Raw genomic sequence first — 12,710 nt, 5'->3', positions numbered from 1 at the left:
CCACCGAGAACTTTGGCGTTGTGATGTGGTGTAGCGGCTATGGTGTGTCGGTATGGGGGCCCGGGTAGCTGAGGTGGAGCCAAAATAGCTGAGGTGGAACCAAAATCGGTTCCGCGCTGCGCGCTGAGAGCACGTGTTGAAATATCGACCAGGTTGTGTCGTGTCCCGGGTCTACCTGAATATGCCCACCAAATTTGAAGCAGATCCATCGAGAACTTTGGCCGTGCATCGCGCACAGACAGATACACAGACAGATACACAGACAGACACACAGACACTAGTCGTATATATATATAGATGTATTCTTAAACGGATTTTTGTTTTGATGTACAATTTTCATTCAATTTTCTTTTCATGTTTGCTTGCTTTTCATTTAAACTGTACAATAGCCGCCATTTATATGTATTTTTCTAGAAAACTGTAAACACCACTATAAGCATTATGCTTGTTGTTGTTTACTCAATATGCGTTTTTTGTAAATAATGCACAAACGTTGAATAAAACAGTTTAAACCAAGGGAAAACGAAAAACATATTATTTGATTGTGCAAGTGGAGAAAATAGTCTTCTTTCATTACACACCAGAAACATCTCTGTGCTGTTAATTTTACAGTTACCACAAGCGAAATACTAATTCTCAATACTTCTTAGACAACCTGTAGTAGTAGTAGTAGTAGTAGTAGTAGTAGTAGTAGTAGTAGTAGTCTCCTTTTCTCTTCCTTTCTTCTACTTCTTGAAGCTTTTAGGTTACAGGAACAGTGAAAGGTACCGTGGCCATCCCTCTCGCGCAACCAATCATGTTGACCACTGCAGATCCGAACATACTTTTAAGCCTGTCCTTAGCTGGGCGAAGTCGAAGCTGGCCGCACGATGCTTTAGCACTGAGGTTTTAGTAAAAAGACTTCGTGAAGTCGACTTCGGGCTCAATTAAGGACCACCTTAAAGGCACAGTAAGCCTCCCGTAAACCATCACAGATACTGTCAGGCTTTTACACACAGTACAAACACCCTTCCATTTGAACGCTCACCGAACGGGTACATCCTGGGTGCCCTACGTAAAGAGCGAGCAATTTTCAAAGAATTTATTTTTGCGTGGTTTATTTTACCCGTACCCCTGAGCCATCGTGAACCCGTGTGATCCAGTTTCCCTTTTTCACAATGCAGTCGTCAATTTGTAATTTGAATGCGGCTCGCTGTGAGCTTATCTGCGAAGGCGAAGGCAAATTTTTATTGCATCAAACAAAATGTGTATGTACAAGTGGGAGAAAATAATTTGCAGGTGAACAAAGTGGACTGGACCATCCGGAAGCAAGGCAACTTAAAATCAACACATAGAACAAGAAGTAAAAACAGAAAAAAATACAGTAAGATGAAGACAAGGATTTTGGGTTGTACGATCACACCAGTCTATTTCACAATTGATTTTCTCTTTGTCTAAACGCGTAGAACAGATAATTTGACAATGCAATCAGTCGCAATTTGTTGTCAGTCTGTAAAATGCACAACGATGAGTTGGAGAACTGGTCAAGGTCAAAACAAGCACGAATGTACTTTTGACGAATTGCATTGTAAGCTGGGCATTTAAACAGAAAGTGGTTTTCATTTTCTTCCGTTGATTGACAAAATGTACAATTTCTGGATTCAGCGCACTCGGGATTATAGCGCAGTTTATGTACCTTCAATGGTGTAATGCCAAGTCTGAACTTTGTGTACATTTTGCGTATGTACTGGTTTTCAATGACACCCAGATACTTTTCTTTTTCAAGTTCTCCTTTTAAACATCCTGTATACATCAAATCTCACACTTGTCTCAAGTTTACAGTGCCAGTTTTGCTCAAAACAGTCTTGAAGACGTTGCTGAAATGTTCTAATAAACACACATTCCCTACCTACAGACCCGTTCAACCACACATCTCCAAATCCATTCATGCAAAGGAGGCATTTAACTTCAAATAATTTGAAAAATATGCCCATGTCGTGGCATCCTATATTCCATAAGACTTAAAAAATGTCAATAACACCTTGTTTGGCTCTGGTGATTGCGTCATTGAAAGAGAGATTCAAACGGGCTTGGGTTGTGAATGTCAGACCGAGATACTTGTAGGAGCTAGCACTTGATACTTGTGTTTCCGTAGAACCATTTCTCACTTTTGGCTAAATGACCACCGTTTCGAAAAACAACGACTTTGATTTTATTCATGTTTAGCCTTAACCCGAGACGCCTTGAAACGTTATATAAGATGTTCAGTTGGTTTTGCAACCCCACTATGGACGATGATAGCAGTGCAAAAAGGGAAAACTCGAGAGAGAGAGAGAGAGAGAGAGAGAGAGAGAGAGAGAGAGAGAGAGAGAGAGAGAGAGAGAGAGAGAGAGAGAGAGAGAGAGAGAGAGAGCAACAAAACCCAAGGAAAGTTTATCTTTAAAGCTTTTATTTCCAAAAGCAGTAAAACAAATAATGATGGTAATCCAGCTAACGGACGAATAACAGGCATTGATTCAAATAAAGAGAGAATGTCATATGTTTGACAATTTGCTACATCTCAGACGAAATAACGTGCAAATGTAATGATAATTCTTTCAGAGGGTTCAAAATATAATCACCATTTGTGATGTACCTCGTCAGACTTTTGAACTTGTTGAAAGCTCAGAGGGTTTTTCTCCATAATTATATGAGCCAGCGGAAATATTTTGATTGTCTTTCATAATTTGTGGTTTGGGTAGTCTCCTATAAGTAAGACTGTCTCTGTCTATCTATCTGTCTGTCTGTCTGTTTCTCTCATCCCCGCCCCACTCACCCCTCCTCCTTCGACTCAAATTGATCTAGGAAATGAATAGTCATCTGTTTGGAGTGAAAAGAAATCAGAACATTCTGTTCTAAGTACATGTATACTAGCAAAAATATGAAAAATATATTCACCCATCTCGATATTCAATGGAGATTCAAGCAGAGTTGTCTTTTGGCCCACTAGGCCTACTGATTGGCATCTTTTGCCTCGCTTCTGTGCAAGCACTCACACTAAATTAGAAAGGCCACATACATACATGTAGATGTAAGCTTGCATGACCTCATGCATGGCAGTGACTACCCAAAATAACTTCCGTTTACAGAGTCCAATACAAGGTATACTTAAGCAATTTGTCACCACTTCTACTTGACAATCGAAGACTATTCATCAATTGTAATTAGCTGTTTACCAGAAAAGAAAACTCAAACAAACAAACAAATCCCGCAATGTGGATCAAAGTACATTGGAGCTCTAAAATTGTAAAAAAAAAAAAATAATAATAATAATTATAAGGTATTCAGCTAAACTTATTTTCTTATAACCGGCCATTGGTGCTGCTCGGGACCAGAGATTTCCTTTCGTACAAACGGACTTTCATACATCCGTGTTTCTTACAAGCGGAAAATTCTAAGTAATAACAAAGAGTAGATGCTGCCGGGACCCCCCCCCAGCACCTTTCATACAAACGGACTTTGTTACATCCGATGTTTCTTACAACCGGTCTATACTGTATTACGGTCTCCTTCCGGCAGCAGTCCCAAAATTTCGACTGGTTTTGACCTTAGAACGATGTCTTTATCATAACTGTGAAGAACAGAACGGAGATCACTGTCGAAGTCGGCCAATCTGCAATCATTTTCGTCTCGCGGCGAACACTGATCTCAAATTTAGATCAGTGCTCGCGAAAAACATATGGGAGATAACTCTGTATTTTTGTTTTGATAGATTCGCGTAGGACTGTCGCGTCCGGTCAGAGAGATAACTGGCGATAGCCGTTGAGCGATGACTGATCAGAATGGCCTGGTTGTTGTCTGTGCACAGTGGAATTGTTTTGCTAAAATAATTTCCTAAATGACATAGGTAGTACGCTAGAAGGCTGATATCTTAAAAAAAAATTTTACTAAAATTTTAAAAAATCAGGTCTCTGAATCTCGAATGGTGCTGCGTGAACAGCAACAGTTGGCTCGGGATTTCACCGAGACTTACAAAAGACGAAAGCCGAGACGAGCGTAACGAGACAACAACGATGCCACAGACAACAGGAAGAGGCACCGGAAGGAATGGGAGAGGGACCGGCGCGACACGCAGGTAGATTTCTTACTGGCTCGGAACGCCGGTAGATGGGTTTAAAGGAGCGACCTCACCACACGTTTTGCTTGGTTGGTTGGTTGGTTGGTTGGTTGGTAGGTTATTTTTTTTATATCGCCCTTACAGCCTATATGACTACCCGGGACCGGTACACGTTGAGGTGGCTAAATTTAATGTCAATTAGAGTAGATTTCAACGAATGACTCTTAAAAACAAATTCAATTAGAGGGCACGATGTAGACTAGATTTTAACGACCCCAGTTACACATCTTTTACATGTTGGCATGGCTAGATTTAAATAGACGACCCATCAAGAACACAACGTGGCGCCGAAACTTGAGTCAGTCTTCTTCTTGTCGATCGCCTTTACTCTTGGAGTCCAGCTCTGAATAGTGAAGTTGGTGGTCTTTTGTAGAGCCTCCACGGGACCGTGCAGCTTGTCTTGGAGGCCTGGGCCAAGTCTCTATCCTCAAGGGCTGAAGGTTGCCAACATGACACTGAGTCAGTGACGACAATAAGAAAACGACTACACGTTGTTATTATAATTATTTGCGACCTATACGACACATATTTTCATAGGTTAAGAATAGCTTACTGTTGTATTTAAAATGCTGGCGTCATTATCTAGTGTATTTAATTTTTTTTTAACCGCATTCGAGATAGTGTTGACTACAGGGGACTTTGGTGCAAAATGGGATTAAGAGGGGTTTGAAGGTGGTGCTGAACCGGCTGCAGATACTGGTGTTAATCCCGGGCCAAAGGTGGAATGGGGAAGGTGGTGACCGAGAGGAGCGAAGTAGCACAGCAAAGTTTGAGCACGAGGGCGGAACAAAGGAGAGCGACAACAGGAGACGATCAGGCTGGTGAGGAAACAAGTCCTGTGGATAGTGAGGAGGAGGGGTGAGGGGGAGAGGAGGGGACGCAGACGTCACACCAGATAGTCATGGAGTCGGGCAGACAGGGCAGAGACAGTGGTCCAATTACTGACGGCGACTGACCCTCGGTTAGCGAGGTGTCGCACGCCGCCACACTGTCTCCTCCCATTGACACTTTCATTCTGTCCCTCCCGTCTCCTCCCCCCCCCCCCCCCCCCTACCCACATATTTCTCTTTTCTCTCTTCGACAACTGCAACCCCCCCCCCCCCCCCCCCCCCCCGAAATCCCGGTCCAACCTACCAGTCATCCCCATACCCCCTTCTTTCTCACCGACCCCCCCCCCCCCCCGACCCCCATTGTGATCTATCATCAATCGAGTTTATTGTTTTCCTGGAATGATTGCCGTTGTTATTGTCGGTGCCATCGTCGTCGTTGTTGCTATGATTTTTGGTTGTACTCGAAGCAGCAGGGATTGCTGTCTTTTTTATTTATTTATTTTTACATTTGGTCACATTTTGACTAAATGTTTTAACATAGACGGGGAATCGAGACGAGGGTGGTGGTGTATGTGTGTCTAAATGTCCGGGGTTTTTTGTGCAAGCGGAGGCGGCACTGTCACACCCTCATTTTTCTATTAAATTGATTGATATTTGGGTCAAGCAATCTTCGGGCATGCACGGACTACGGCATTGCATTTCAGCTTGGATGCTTAAAAAATAATGAACGAGTTTGGTCATACTAAAATTTGAAAAATTCTAATTAAAAGAAAAATTTGAGTAATCGATCCAAAACTGATTTCATCTTATTCTTTATCATTTCCTAATTCCAAAAACAAATAGATATGTTATGTTTGAATTAAAAACAAGCTCAGAAAGTTTAAAAGACTGAATACAGAAAAGGGCGCTTTCGTGTGAAGCGCAATCACTACTGCGCTATTCTGGCTTGTCAATTTCTGTCCGTTTGTCACGTGAAAGTGTCAGCGATTTCCTTGCCGTGGGGAATCGACAAAGCTATATTGTCCTGCATTGGTGAAAAGAATGCAGTGCGTTCAATATCATTCTGTGAGTTCGACAGGGTGACTTTGTCTAAATGTAGTAATTTCGCTTTACGCGACTTATTTTTATTGTAATCTCTCTATTTATTCCTTTATTGGATGATTGATGTGTTTGTTTGTTTGTTTTATTTCCACTTTTGCTACTGCTTATGGATCTTAATTTTTAAACAACTCGCTGTTTTCAATGCATTCACGTGACTTTTTGAGGTGCTCATGTGCTCATTTTCCGACAGGTTTGGGCAGTACCAAAGGCGGTGTCACTTTGAAAACTGAAAAGGCAATCATTATAATTATCTTACATGTAAAATGCCTCCACCTCAGCTTGCCCCTCCATCCTATATAGAACTCTAAAGCTGATTTTTTTGTCTGCGGTATAATCTACCGGTGTCTTAACAGCTATTGCTACCGTTGTCTTTCTGCTTGCTTGGCCGTTTTGACAAAACCTGTAACAAAAATTTTTAAAAGGTATAAAAGGTACCGGTATTTTCACCGAAAAGAAAGCTCAACAATTGGCTTATCTCTGCTTATCTCACATAACGGTGTAAAAGAAAAGTGCGCGCTACACCCCCCCCCCTCCCTTCCAATGTACTCTAAGACTGACTTTGGTTTACTTGTAAAATCTACCGGTATCTTGGTAACAGTGTACTAGTTACTCTGCTAAACAGACTATTTTAACAATACAATGTATCTGAATAAAATTGGCCACGGAGACTGAGATACCTGTTGTTTTGTGTTTTTATTTGCTAGTTAGTTAGTTAGTTAGTTAGTTAGTTAGTTAGTTAGTTAGTTAGTTAGTTAGTTAGTTAGTTAGTTAGTTAGTTAGTTAGTTGGTAAGTGGTTTTTTGTGTTTGTTTTTTACCGGGCAGCCATCCCTTTTATCATCCTTCACCCACAGTCAGTCTTCTAGAGCGCTGTGCACGAGAAAGTTCTCAACTGGATGGATTTAACCAAGCATGTGGTCTGATTGGTTGAAACCAATAAAAAAAAAATCTCAATTTCAACCATTCTGATCTTGCTCTTGTTATTGGTTCCCACCCAGTTGGGCACTCTCTCGTGCACACAACCCCTGGTGTAAATCGCACAGGAGACACCGAGTAGCCGGCGAGGTATTTACCTCAGCACCGCAGAGACAGAGCGTACACAAGTAATGGCGATGTAGCACTTTGGCAGGCCACGGTGGAAGCTATGAACTTTGTGACACTCTTGTCTCGCCACTGAATTACCAACTGTCTCCACTGGGCGAAAAGTCACGTTTTGGCACTATAACGTGGCATATAACATGAAACATGAAGTTAATCAACTGAATTTTGTGGCATTATACCTGTGCGATTCACATCAAGTTAGAAAAACTGCCGTAACGCAATAAAATCCCTGAGATTTTAGCGGGCTGCAAAACACAGTAAAACATCGAGTTTGGGTGTCTGCGTTTTGGACGTTTTCGCTACATTAACGCACGGCGATTCACGTCGTGTTAAACGCGTTTCAGCAGTGCGCAAAACACCACGAAACCTATGGAGTTTCGATAAGTTTTTCTGGTTTCTAAAACTTGATGTTAGAGTGTTGTTTTGATGGATTATTCTGCGTTTTCATCAGCCTGGTGCCGAACCTGCAGAATCAGACGATTATCGGCTCCCTCTCTCTCTCTCTAGTTTCTCTCTCAGCACGGTCACACACACACACACACACACATACACACACTGCACATACATCATACACACACACACCGTCACACACATTCACACTGTCACTGCACACGGCACACACACATGCACACACATGCACACATGCACACACACACACACACACACACACACTGCGACTGACACTGACTGACCGTCACACACACACACACACACACGGGCACACACTGACTGACCGTCACACACACACACACACGGGCACACAGTGACACACACACACACACCCCTTGAACTGACACACACACGCACACACAACTGAACACACACATACACACACTGATCATCAGTTTATAAATGTGAAAAAAAGTGCAGTGCACAAACATTTTTGGGGGTATCTCTTATTTTCTCTATAATTATGAGCCTTGTCACAGTACAGTGTACACGAGAGACTGCATTGCCCGTGCGTTGAGCAGAGAAAGTAGGTCATTCTAACCTGACTATTTAGCGCGGTCAGATTTTAGTTTTCTTCTATATTCCTATGCACTTTTGCTGGGGTACTGGCCGAGTTAATCGTTTTCCCATGTGTGTGGGACCTGTAAGGAATTCGAAGCGGCGAAGGACCACAGATAGGCATTTGTTCTACTCCCCCCCCCCCCCCCTCCCCGAAACATCCGTCCGAGATGGTGGCTACTGACTGGACTTGCAACATTCTCAACTTGTACAGTACGAACTGCAGTGACTCGAATTTGAGTTTTGGGATTTCTCTTGCTCTACCTTTTCTGATAATGTTTTACTTAGCTCGTGTTTAGATGCAATACATACTGTCTCTTTACATTTAGTCAAGTTTTAACTAAATGTTTTAACATAGAGGGGGAATCGAGACGAGTGTCGTGGTGTGTGTGTGTGTGTGTGTGTGCGTGTGCATGTGTGTGTGTAGAGCGATTCAGACCAAACTACCGAACCGATCTTTATGAAATTTTACATGAGAGTTCCTGGGTATGATATCCCCGGACATTTTTTTTTATTTTTTTCGATAAATGCCTTTGATGACGTCATATCCGGCTTTTTGTAAAAGTTGAGGCGGCACTGTCACACCCTCATTTTTCAATCAAATTAATTGAAATTTTAGTCAAGCAATCTTCGACAAAGGCCGGACCTCGGTATTGCATTTCAGCTTGGTGGCTTAAAAATTAATTAATGACTTTGGTCATTAAAAATCTAAAAATTGTAGAAAAAAAATGTATAAAACGATCCAAATGTACGTTCATCTTATTCTTCATCTGACATCATTTTCTGATTCCAAAAACATATAAATAAAAATATAATTTTTTTTATCAAAATTAAATTTTCGAAATCAATTTAAAAACACTTTCATCTTATTCCTTGTCGGTTCCTGATTCCAAAAAAATATAGATATGATATGTTTGGATTAAAAACACGCTCAGAAAGTTAAAACGAAGAGAGGTACAGAAAAGCGTGCCGTCCTTCTCAGCGCAACTACTACCCCGCTCTTCTTGTCAATTCCACTGCCTTTGCCACGAGCGGTGGACTGACGATGCTACGAGTATACGGTCTTGCTGAAAAATTGCATTGCGTTCAGTTTCATTCTGTGAGTTCGACAGCTTGACTAAATGTTGTATTTTTGCCTTACGCGACTTGTTTTGTTTTAGGATCGATTTTGATAATGATTGAGAAAGGAGAATAGCCGGTGTTAGTTTTACAGTCGGTTTTATGAAGTTTGAGTAAAGAAGTGCGTGGTTTTTACCCTCCCTTTCGTTTCCCTTCCCCTTCTTTAGTTTGCTATTATTGTGCCTAAGAGCCGAAATGGCTGCACTCTAACTCATCTTTGATCTCCCAAAAGACTCCATAAACAAGAGGCTGGCTGGCTGCCCCTCGATGAAGAAAGAAGACTAAAGTCGGCCCAGTACGTATCAAGAGCAAGTACTTTTGACAATGCTGTGAACGAAGAGCTCACTGCTGAGTTCGACACAATAACCTCGGCCTCTTACCAAAACCTAAAAAGAAAAACACCCAAAATACACGAAGCAACGATCCCACTAGCAGACTATATGTTCAACCGATATTTCAAGAAAGTGGGGGTAAACCCAGGTAGGATGGCCCACATTCCCATTCACCCCTTCCCATTTTGGTTCATGGAATCCCCCATTATCATCCCTGATCATGATCTGGGTGTAACAAAAAAAGATAACCCTGTACTTGTCTCATCAATAGTAAAAGAAATAATCTCAAACAATAACAAAGATCACCTACAAATATTTACTGACGGCTCCAAAAAAATGATGACCAAGCTGACTGTGCTTTTGTCATTCCTGACCTCAAAATAAGTTAAAAAAAATTAAACTCAACAAGGATGTGTCCATTTTCACTGCAGAAATGCTGGCTACGTTATCTTAAGAGCATGCAACTATATCAATGACCCCCCTCGACCTCCAACAAGAGTCGTGATTCTCTCCGACTCAAAACCAGCATAACTGCTCTTCAAAATGGTTCCAGAAACCGAGAAGAGCTTCAGACGGAAATATTGTTCCTCTGTCACCAGATCATTGCCTCTTGAACAGAACTGACCCTTAGGCTACGTACTTCCCCTCACACACATGGATCAGAGGCAAGGATATGGCTGACAGAGAAGCAAAAGAGGCTGTTACAGATCAAGCAGCATTTCATGACATAAAATTAACAAAGACGGGAGCAAAACACAAAATGGCCAAAGTTGCCTGGCGTCACTGGGAAACAGAATTGAAAATAGAAGGCAATGCCCATGGTTGGCTTATTCTGCCCCGACAAACAAAACAAAACAGGCCTACACTCCCCACCTCCCTCCTTAAAATACTTCTCAGAATTCGCACGGATGGCCATGGATGCGCTCACAAGTGCTTTCCCCGTCTCTGTGAATGTGGACAGTTTATATCTTTGTTACACCTCTTTGACCGCTGCCAATCACTCCAGCAAGATTTCTGCAACCTACACACCCTTGTCAACGAACATAACCTGAAACCCCATGAGTTTTTTTTTAGATAAACATTGCACGCTTCAATGGAAGCTAGCATACACCCTGTGTCTCTCAATAGTAGAAGGCTGAAATAGGATATCTGTTTTAAAAAACCCTGATCTCCGTTCCTCACACCGAGCTTTTTCTTCTTCATTGTATTATTTTTCCAGTTATCTATTTACTTACCTATTCAGCCAAAAATATAACAATATCCCACATAACAAAAATTAAAAAAATAAGCCTACAAAACCGCTCCAGTCCAACCATATTCCGCGTACACAATCTTTACTTCCATCCCCATTTTGAAATATCGCAAAAGACTTCCAGATATAATTATAACACGATCATATATGTGTTCTCTGGTTGCATGTCTGTTCAGTGTCTTGTCCCAACATAAAGCATATTAACTCTACCTGTCCTAAAGCAAGTTGCAGTTCTAAGAGGACGTTAAAACTAGTTATCATCATCAACACACACACACACACACATATGAAAGAACCCATGTATATTTTTATGATTGTTGTTTTGGTCTGAATACAATTTGGAATCTTACTACACTCTTGTTAATTGATTTTACATTTTGTTGTCAGAAGTATTTTGTTCGTCGGTTCGTGTCTGGTGCGTGTGGTTTGAATGCCGTCCTGTCAAATGTCTTTTAAAAACACATTCACGGTAACATCTTCGACGCAGACACAGACAGTTAGGAAGGGCTCCTAATATGGACCACTTTTTGTTTCATGCTGATAACTAGCTTGTTTTCTTGCGAAGAAGTTTTATTTTGTGTTTGGTAGTCCTTTTCTCTTAGGTTAACCGTTAGGCCTAATTAGAGTGAAATAGCTTTGATAAACATTCAACAAAAATTAAATACAGACAAAATCACAAATGGTCCATAATAGGAGCCTGGGCGCCTAATATGGATCAGTGAAGCGGCCTTCACAAATCACTGTAAAAAGCCCCCTATACTTCAAAATAACATGATACAACTTAGTGTACAAGTCAGTCTAATTCAAATATGCTTTAGATTGATCTGTTTCGGGTTGATGAGAGCATTATTTGAAGCACACCAGGAAACTAAAGAAGCTTATCAAAAACAGAGTGAAAATAAGTGAAATTATCAACTTCCACGAAAAGAAGACTTTTTTTTTTTAAATCTCGAGGACTAGTTATAGGTTATTTCCAGCAAGCTTCTTAATGAATTATTGAAAATAGCTTTTAGCTTTTTTTCTCGATTTGTTGAAGGTGGTCCATATTAGGGGACTCGCACATACTTTGAGATCTTGCTAATATTTTTTGTTTGCACGGTAAAAACTCGGGGTCAACCCTGCTAAAATGTAACAAATGCGGTCTTAGCTGTCATATATAGCAATTTTTGTGTGATAAAAGCTTTGGCTGTGGACAGAAACGAGTCCGTTTTCGGCGGCAAAGCCGTTTAGAGTGAACGCTGCCAAACTGAGTGAAAAAAAGAGAAAAAGCCTAACGGTTTTGAGATTTGTGTTTCTGCAATACAGCGAACAAAACTTTTTTGAGCGCTCAAGCGCCGTTAGTTTTTCAGAACAGGAGGTGGTCCATATTAGGAGCCGGTCCATATTAGGAGCTACGTGAAGCTACCACCGCTCGGCTTTACACACACACACGCACTTTTAATTAGTTGCTTTTGGCACACGGCCTCATCATCTGAACTTGAAACAAGTCGCGTAAGGCGAAAATACAATATTTAGTCAAGTAGCTGTCGAACTCACAGAATGAAACTGAACGCAATGCCATTTTTCAGCAAGACCGTATACTCGTAGCATCGTCAGTCCACCGCTCATGGCAAAGGCAGTGAAATTGACAAGAAGAGCGGGGTAGCAGTTGCGCTAAGAAAGATAGCACGCTTTTCTGTACCTCTCTTTGTTTTAACTTTCTGAGCGTGTTTTTAATCCAAACATATCATATCTATATGTTTTTGGAATCAGGAACCGACAAGGAATAAGATGAAAGTGTTTTTAAATTGATTTGGACAATTTAATTTTGATAATAATTTTTATATATTTAATT

This window comes from Littorina saxatilis, linkage group LG2 (genome assembly GCF_037325665.1).
Source record: "Littorina saxatilis isolate snail1 linkage group LG2, US_GU_Lsax_2.0, whole genome shotgun sequence".
In the NCBI taxonomy this organism is placed as follows: domain Eukaryota; kingdom Metazoa; phylum Mollusca; class Gastropoda; order Littorinimorpha; family Littorinidae; genus Littorina; species Littorina saxatilis.
The sequence above is the reverse complement of the archived record's forward strand: the minus strand, read 5'-3'. Positions refer to the sequence as shown.